Source organism: Rhincodon typus, chromosome 14, assembly GCF_021869965.1.
Source record: "Rhincodon typus isolate 14 chromosome 14, sRhiTyp1.1, whole genome shotgun sequence".
NCBI classification, from domain to species: Eukaryota; Metazoa; Chordata; class Chondrichthyes; order Orectolobiformes; family Rhincodontidae; genus Rhincodon; species Rhincodon typus.
Genome location: NC_063345.1, coordinates 9,684,340 through 9,694,313, shown reverse-complemented (window position 1 = coordinate 9,694,313; position 9,974 = coordinate 9,684,340).

Below are 9,974 nucleotides of genomic sequence, written 5' to 3'. Positions count from 1 at the left end.
GATCATGTACTTTAGTCAAAGAAATATGCTGTTCCAGCTGGACTTTTATGTGGCAACAGTCTCCAACAAAGTGATAATATTTTTAATGGCTCACTAAGCCACTCCCTTTATAATTTTTGTTGACAGACTAAACTCCATGAATTGCTTTTAAAGGATGACAACACAGAGAGAGAATGGACTGAATGGTTTCCTTCTGTGTTACAACTATTTAACGATTCAAATTTTCAGTTGAAATGATTGATTAAAAATTGGGAGTTGACCTTTTAGAATGGAGAGGGTTGTGCAAATTTGTGACTTTCTGTAAAATAAAATAAAACTTTTGTAAACTTACCCAAAGTGTCCAGGGATGAGCAGGCCAAGTTGGTTAGCCATGGGAATTAAAGGGTTACAGGGATCAGGTGGTTCTGGGTGAGGTGCTGTTCAGAGGGTCAGCGTGGACTTGTTGGGCCGAATGGCCTGTTTCCACACTGTAATGATTCTGTGAAATGAAAACAAAGAGTGCAGATGCTGGAGATCTGAAACAAAGAAAAACAGAAATTGCTGGAGAAACTCAGCAGGTCTGGCAGCATCTGTGAAGAAAAAAAAAATCAGAGTTAACATTTTAGGTCCGAAACATTAACTGATATTTCCTTCACAGATGCTGCCGGACCTGCTGAGCTTTTCCAGCAACTTTGTTTTTGTTAACATTTTGAGTCCAGTGGCCCTTCTTCAGAATACAGAAGAAATCATGGAAATTATAGGATCCCTACAGTGTGGAAACAGGCCATTCGGCCCAATAAGTCCACACCGACTACAGAGCATCCCACCCAGACCCATTCCCCTACCTGCATTTTTTCCATGTCTAACCCACCTAACCTAAACATCCCTGGACACTATGGGGCAATTTAGCATGGCCAATCCACCTACCCTGCACATCTTTGGACTGTGGGAGGGAACCAGAGCACTCGGAGTAAACCCACGCAGCAGGAAATGTGCAAACTCCACAGACAGTCACCTGAGGGTGGAATTTAACCCAGGTCCCTGGCATTGTGAGGCATCAGTGCTAATCACTGAGCCACCGTGCCGCCACTGACCTCGTGTGAAACATTAACTGTTTTCCAGAACATAGATCATAGAACTGTACAGCACAAGAACAGGCCTTTGGCCAATGATCTTGTGCTGAACACAACACCAGATGAAACTAGTCCCTTCTACCTGCCCTTGGTCCTTATCCCTCCATTCCTTGCATATTCATGTACTTATCTAAAAGTCTCTTAAATGCCCCTATCGCATCTGCCTCCACCATCACCCCAGGCAATGTGTTCCAGACTCCTACCAGTTTCTGTGTAAAAAACGTGACCCTCACATCTCCTTTGAACTTTCCCCCTCTAACCTTAAATGCATGCCCCCTAGTTTTGGATATTTCAAATCTGGGAAAAAGATTCTGACCATCAACCCTATCTACGCATTTCCGTCGGTCTCTGCCGCTCCAGAGAAAACAACCTGAGCTTTTCTCTCCACAGATGCTGCCAGACCTATTGATTTGCTTCAGCAATTTCTGTTTGTGTTTGTGATTTCGATTGATTGATTCATGTACTGAAATACAGTGAAAAGCTTTGTTTATGAGTGGTACAGGCAGATCACAGCAAGCAAAAGATATACAGATCAAAAAGACTTAGAGGCATACAGGTTACGGTATTTGAGGCTAGAGTCCATTCAACAGTCTGATAACAGCTGGGAAGAAGCTGTTCCTGAACCTGCTGGTGCGTGTGTTCAGGCTTCTGTATCTTCTGCCTGATGGAAGAGATTGTAGGAGGTCATTACCAGGGTGTGATGGGTCTTTGATGATGTTGGCCACCTTTCCGCGGCAGCAAGCCGTGTTAATAGAATCCATGGTTGGAAGGTTGGCTTTCGTGATTGCCTGGGCTATCCATTCTACCTTGAGGCAGTGGAAGTGAAGTCACTGAATATTTTTAAGGCAAGCATAGATTGATTCCCTTGTCTAACAAGAATTGAAGGTTATCGGGAGTAGGTGGAATTGTGGAATTTGAAACACAAACAGATCAGCAGGCTCAAGGGGCCGAATGGCCTCCTCCTAATTCATACGTTTGTCGGTTTCTTCTTCCACTAGGTCATTACCACTTGTTGTGTAAAAGAAAAATATCTTCACCATGCATTTCTTGCCCAAAATCTTAAATCTGTGTCCCCTTGTCCTTGTATCATCAGCTAAGGAAAATAGCTTTTCTCCATATACCCCATCTTAGCATACGTCTATCAAATTTCCTTTCAACCCCTTTTATTCAAAGTAGAACAACATATAGCTTTCCAACTTAATCTTGTAATTCACAAGAAAACACAGCCTAGAGCAGTTTAATTTAGATAAGTCAGGTGCTGCATTTTGGCAAGGCAAATCAGGGCAAGTCTGGGGAGTGTTGATGAACAAAGAGACCTTCGGGTACAGGTTCATAATTCCTTGGAAGAGAACTCACGGATAGATAGGATAGTGAAGAAGGTATTTGGTATGCTTGCCTTTATTGCTAAGTGCATTGAGTATTGGAGCTGGGATATCACATTGTGGCTGCACAGGACATTGGTTAGGCCACCTTTAGAATACTGCGTTCAGGTCTGGTTTCCCTGCTATGGGAAAGATGTTAAACTTGAAAGGGTGCAGAAAAGATTGACAAGGATGTTTTTGGGGTTGGACGGTTTGAGCTATAGGAAGAGGCTAAACAGGCTGGGGCCATTTTCCCTGCAGTGTCAGAGGTTGACGCATGACATTATAGAGTTTTATAAAATCACAAGGGCCATGGATAGGGTGAATAGACAAGGTCTTTTTCCCAGTGGAGGGGAGATCAAAACGAGAGGGCATAGGTTTAAGGTGAGAGGGAAAAGATATGAAAGGGACTTAAGGGGCAGCTTTTTCACACAGAGGGTGGTGCATGTATGGAATGAGCTGCCAGAGGAAGTGGTGGAGGCTGGTACAATTGCAACATTTAAAAGGCATCTGGATGGGGACATGAATAGGAAGGGTTTAGAATAGAATATCCTTTATTGTCACATGTACTCCATTATAGAAGTAAAATGAAAAACTTTTATAACGTCTGCCTCTTATGGTACAAGTCTTAGGTACAAGTACCTAGGTACAAATCTTGCATACAAAACAGGAATTAAAAAGTAGTTGCACTATTTTACAAAGTTTAAAAAATAAATTGGAAATAAGACAGCATTGCCTGCACATTTCTCCGGGACTTGCTCCCTTCGTGCTGTTCCGGGACTCACTGCCCACGCAATGCTCAGGGGGACGTGCAGCCCACGCAATGCTCCGGGGGACTTGCAGCCCACGCAATGCTCCAGGGGACGTGCAGCCCACGCAATGCTCCGGGGCTCGCTGCCCACTGCTCCTGGGACTTGCAGCCCACGCAAGGCTCCGGGACTCGCTGCCCGTGCTGCTCCAGGGGACTTGTAGCCCACGCAATGCTCCGGGGCTCACTGCCCGTGCTGCTCAGGTGACTTGCGGCCCACGCAATGCTCCAGGGCTCGCTGCCCGCTGTTCCTGGGACTTGCAGCCCACACAATGCTCCAGGGCTCGCTGCCCGCTGCCCGCTGCCCGCTGCTCCAAGATTGGCCTTCGGGGCTAAGGGGAGTGAGAAAGAAAGAGAAAAAACGAGAGAGAAAGGAAAAAACAAGATAAAGAACAGGCAGAGCAGAAGAGTTCTGGCAGGAGGATCTTACTCTGCTGCCATCTTGCCATATATATTTAGAGGGATATGGGCCAAATGCTGGCAAATGGGACTAGATTAATTTAGGATAACTGGTCAGCATGGACGTGTTAGACTGAGGAGTCTGTTTCTGTGCTCTACATCTCTATGACCCTGTGATACCATTATGGAAGTTCTCTTTTGAAGACTGTCAAGGATTTTGGCATCTTTCTTAACTATTGACTGTTCAGACAATGCTTACAACTCAAGAATAATAATTAAAAAGAAATACCATGATCAGATGAATCAGTTCAAATCATTCATACAATCATAGCCAATCTTTGCGTACAATAAAAGTCATTACTTTCCTGATCCCAATAACAGACCATATTGGTTTCAATTCAAATATGATTAGCTTAGCAGTAAGAAATGTCAAAAAACTGAGTACAGTAAATCTGTGTGAATAAAGCTGATATGGTTAATTAATCAAATAATTGTTTTGACAAGTAACTGGCACAGGCACAATATAAAATTATACACACATCTAATCAGCTTGTTCTTCTAAAACCAATGTTAGGTCTTAATAACAGGATACCTAAACTGTACATGTAATTGTTGCTTATGAGTTTGACAACTGAGGCATATAAAACTGCCAGGGGAACTGTGAATACTAACAAGCTGTATGTCATTCTGTATGACCTGAATACATTACTCTGAACACTGTTAACATCTTCATCAGTCAATTCTAGTTAGAAAGGTATCCACAGACTCAAAGAGTGTTTAGTTCTGTTTGCCATAGGGTTTTTATTTTGGTTTGCTGAAGGTTTGTATCCTGGATTTTGTGATGATTCTTATCCTATCATAGAGTTATAGAGTCATACAGCATTGAAACAGACCCTTCGGTCCAACCAGTCCATGCTGAACATAATACCAAATTAAACTAGTCCCATCTGCCTGCTGCTGGCCTATATCCCTCCAACCCTTTCCGATTCATGTATCTATCCAAATGTATTTTAAACATTGTGATTGTACCCATATCCACCAATTCATCAGGAAGTTCATTCCACATGCGAACCACCCTCTGTGTAAAAAATTTGCCACTCATGTCTTTTTTAAATCTCTCCTCTCTCACCGTAAAAATGTGCGCTCTACTCTTGAAATCCCCCATCCCAGGGAAAGATAACTACTACTAACTCTACCTTTACCTGTCATTGTTTAAATTTCTATCAGGTTGCCTCTCAACCTCCTATACGCCAGTGAAAAATGTCCCAGCCTATCCTTTAATTAATATTACTGCACGGCTATACATTTGTGGTCATTTGTGCCTTTTAATAATGCCAATTGAGGATTAAACATTGGCCAGGACATCAGACACGCAGGTGAGGAGTGATTGAGACAGGAGAAGATTCCAAGATTCAAGTCCCTCTCTTTTCTGATATTTCTTTAAAGACTAGGCTTGCAAGGTGCAGCACAATATAGAATAGGTCAGTCATAATCTTTTCAGCTCACACATACCTCCTTGTGGTCAGAACAAGGATTAACATCAACATCAGTATAGAATCCCTACAATGTGGAAACAGGCCAATTGGCCCAACACGTCCACACTGTCCCTCTGAAGAGCATCCCACCCAGACCCACCCCTCTACCTTTCCGCTGTAACCCTGCAGTTCCTATGCCTAATCTATGCACCCCTGGACACTACAGACAATTTAGCATGGTCAATCCACCTAACCTGCACATCTTTGGACTGTGGGAGGAAACCCACACAGACACAGGGAGAATGTGCAAACTCCACACAGACAGCCACCCGAGGGTGGAATCGAACCTGGGTCCCTGGCACTGTGAGGCAGCAGTGCTAACCACTGAGTCACCATGCCAATAATCTTTGATGTCCTGTGCTGCATTCTCCCTGAGCAGAAATAGTGATGGGGAATATTTGGAAACAAAATAATACTCAGGAAAGTCCAGGCCCTGCTACCTGTATAAAATGTCTTCTTGCAAAAGAGAAAAACCAGTAGCATTGTTCATAAGTGACTGCATTATTTATGAGTGGACCAAACGCAATTCATAAATAAACTCAAGCACAAAGGTCATAAACTTCAGCGGAGGCATGCAGCTGTTTACAGAGTTACATTAACTGGGTAAGAAAGTGAGATGGTTCCCACTACTGTAGGCAGACTGTGATGTCAAATATGCCATTCAACCTGCACCACTCAATCTCCTATAGTCAGTACAAATCTAGGAATGCACATTCAAAACAGACTAAAATCTCCATGCCATGTTTATGTTCTAGTTACGTCTCCTCCCATCTTTCCTCAAACTCTCTCTGTAATTCATTCTTTCATTAACTTGTCTTCTTTACAGCACCTATATAGAATCATAGAATACCTGCAGTGTGGAAGTAGGCCATTCAGCCCATTGGGTCCACACCAACCCTCTGAAAAACATCCCATCCAGACCTACACCCTACCCTAACCCTGTAACCTTGTTTTTCCCACAGCTCAGCCACCTAGCCTGCATATCCCTGGACACTATGGGTCATTTAGCATGGCCAATCCACCTAACCTATGAGACTCAGTTGGTACACGGTCCCCCTACATGATTCATAGTGAGTTGGGGAGAGATGATGGTACAGTGGTAATGTTACAGGAATCTGTAAACATGAAATCAAATCTTCATATCTTCTGCCAGAGAGTGCTTAATCTGTGGAACTCATTGCCGCAGAGGGCTGTAGAGGCAAATTTGTTGAGTGTATTTAAGACATAGATAGGTTCTTGCTTAGGAAGGGGATCAAGGCTTGCAGGGAGGGGGCAGGAGAATAGTGTTGAGAAACTTATCAGCCATGATTGAATGGCAAAGCAGAGTCAATAGGCCTAATTCTGTTTCTATGCCCTACGGTCCTACTAATAATGTACAGGGATATGGGGATGGTGTAGGTAAAAGACATTGAACTGTTTGATCAGCATTACCGTGTTAATGAACTCAATAGCCTACTTCTGTTGCTCCATAAACTCTTCTTGATCAACTGAATTCTCCCCTCCCTCAAAGCAACAGACCTATCCATTTATCTTATACTGGAATCAAGAGGAGGGGCGGTGGGGGTCTTTATATGACCTTTATAAGAAAGTGCTGGACATGGAAATATCGCAAGTACACAATTTATCAATTCACAGCATAAAAATTGAACAGACTGAGGATTTCTAAAGTATAAATTATCTCAGTGTGTCTTTTACAAAAATTCTGAAACACAATTAAAACACATTTATTAACAGAATACCATTCCTTTGAAACAAACATTGCTTACACTCTGCGATACTGCAACTTAAAGTCCTTAGCAATTTGTGATGATGTTTCCAGCATCGACAAAAGAAAGGAAATGTAGCAAAGATTCACTGTTTTTAAAAAAAAGCTAAGTTAAAAACAGTCTATTAATATTGATAATTATGTCAGAGAGGTTTTACTTTTTTCTATATAGTGGAAATAAGCACATAGAATATACTGGGTCAATGAAGTTAAACAAAGATGGGAGATATGTCATTTCATAATAGTACTAATGGTGAATGAGTCATGGCTTTGAATTTCATAAGGACTGATCAAAAATCAATGTTACCAAGTGACACCTAAAGGCCAAGCTTCCATTACAAAAAATAGTTGGGTTAACAGGGCTCAGAGGAATAATGGATTTATTCAAGCTAATGTCATCTCTAGACTACAAATCTAAACATAAACTATCAAAGTACACAGGAAATTTGCGTGCAATAAAGCAAAAAAAAATTCACGATCCATATCCGAGCACTTTCAGCATCCATCATGCTACTGTGCAAATATACATATGAATTCATGTGTTCAAGACAAATTACAGCAATTTGAAGGACAAGTTTGCTGTATATTGAGCCTATCAGCAGATTACGGTTAAAAAAAATGTGATTACGTTTCCCAGGATGACGAAAGTACAATTTGACAATCTCATCTGAAATGATTCCTACTTTATCAGATGGTATTTCAGATTAAAATTGGGAAAGAGTATGCTTAATGTGCTGTCATAACTGAGATAAAGCTAAGAAATAATTAACAAATGGCATTGAATGCTGAATGTCTTCTCTAATCAATGAATGTGTCAACAAAACCAATGTTTTCCCTTAAGTAATTATAATATGGACACAGAACTCCAACTTAAAAAAATAACACTAATTTGGTCAAAAAGTTGAAGGCTGGCATAGTTACTTACCACTTGGCTTCTGTTTACTGCAGCTGAGAGAGCAAAAAAAAGTGTCTTTTACATATCTATTATTTCTTAAAATTAACTTCAACAGCTGCTCCTAAATCTCCGAATTTTCTGTAATTGAGGGAAATTAGGATTCACTGAAAAGCAGAGCTGGCAAAGGTTTTCAGAGTTTAAAAAAAACAGCACATTCGTTTCACATCTTTTTTCTCAAGTATTTCATTACAGATAAAAGTGAAGGCAAAACAGGTCATTATAAACTTGATGCTTTGTAACATCACACTATTCTTTTCTCCTGAACACTTTCCAAACAGAATAAAAATCAAGAGATCGCAATGCTAAATAATCGCGGTGGGTGCTGTTACCTGCTCTATCACCATCTATGTTGCAACTCCAACAAAAATTGTGTTCTTAGACTTTGTAAAAACATTAGGATTACTTTGGTGTGCAGGCCTGCATTCATATTCAAATAAAGACTAATTTTGTTTTGTCTTTGAGTAAAGATTGCTTAGGTAAATATGGTCATCCTTCTTTTCAAATCCTTCTATAGTCTTGTCCTTTCTTACCTCTTAAAGTCTTTTCTAGTCATATAACCCTCCAAAATCTTTGCATTCCTTTGATTTTGACCACTTATGCACCCTCAGTTTTAATCTTTGCACCAAAGGTGTCCCTGCCTTCTGTTATCTGGGCCCTAGTTGTGGAATTCACTCCTATCACTTCCTGCATCTCCAGTATAATTGCCTTAAAATCTTCTTTAAACCAACTACATTTAACAAAGTTTTGTTACCTGTCCAAATGACCCAAGATCACATTTTGAGATTTCACTCACGTGAAGCAACTTGAGACACCATGCTGCCGAAATGAAAGTTGTTGTAGTCAATGCTAAATAAACAGACAATTGTTCTCACTCAGGGTCAATAGCCATACATTGTGATAGGTTGGAACTTTTCGTGGGCTGCAACATTGCCTTTGTCACATTAAATTGTCTTAGGAATCTGTACCTGCGGCTGTTTGAGACATATACCTTGGTGATGAAATATAAAATCGATGATCATTGAAAGGAAACTTTAAGATAGGAGTTGCAGCATTAGTTCACCAGCAAAGAGAAAGGAGACGTACATTTCCTGAAGCGCAGAAGATTAATATGCGGTCCAATTGAAGTGTTTCCAGATGATTAAAGGTTTTAGTAGTTTCTCTCTACCTACATACCTACAACAGATTAGGGTGTAAAGGGGTGATGTGAAGAGGTAATTCTTTCAACAAAAGATAGCGAGTATTTGGAATGTCCTTTCCCCAAAACAACTGTTCAGGTTGATTGATGTGTGTGTGTATGTAAAAGAGACAGAGAGTGAGTGCATGTGTGAGAAAAAGAGAGAGAGGTTGAGATTAAGAGGGAGAGGGGCATGGTGTTAGTAGAGATTTTCAAGGCTAGGACTGATGATCAATACCATTGTTAGATTGAGGGTTATTGAATCAAAGTGGGTAAATGGGGTTAGGCTATAGATAAGCCATGATTTTTATTGTCCTTCATTACTTCTCAAGCCTTAAAATCCACCTTATTTAACTTATCTCATTTGGTTCAGTGGCATATTTTAGTTTATAAAAGTCCTCAGAGTTTTATTATGTTTAAGACTCATTATAAATATGTTGTTGCCACTTTGATGGTCTCAGCAGTGAAGTCCACTCAAGAACAATTGAATTATTCACATACAGCAGTTTTCCATGTGGATTGCCATGGGCTAGTTGCATTTCAAATTTTAAATGAACCTCTTACCAAGGCTGGGTGGTTACAGCAATTGACTGGAAACTGATTATGATTTCTCCATGCAAGTTGTGATGCATGTAAAACAAAACTTTTCACTGTACATAGGTACATGTGACAATAGTAAATCAAATCAATAAAAATCTTATTGACTGCGCTTTTTTCAATCCGTGGTAGTGGTAGTGCCCATAACTCTGGGCCAGAAGGTCTATGTTGACATTCTACCTAACTGCTGATGTGACACAACATGCCTGAAAAGACTGATTAAACATAATTTTTGAGTTCTATATTTGCATTTGGAAAGTCATTTATA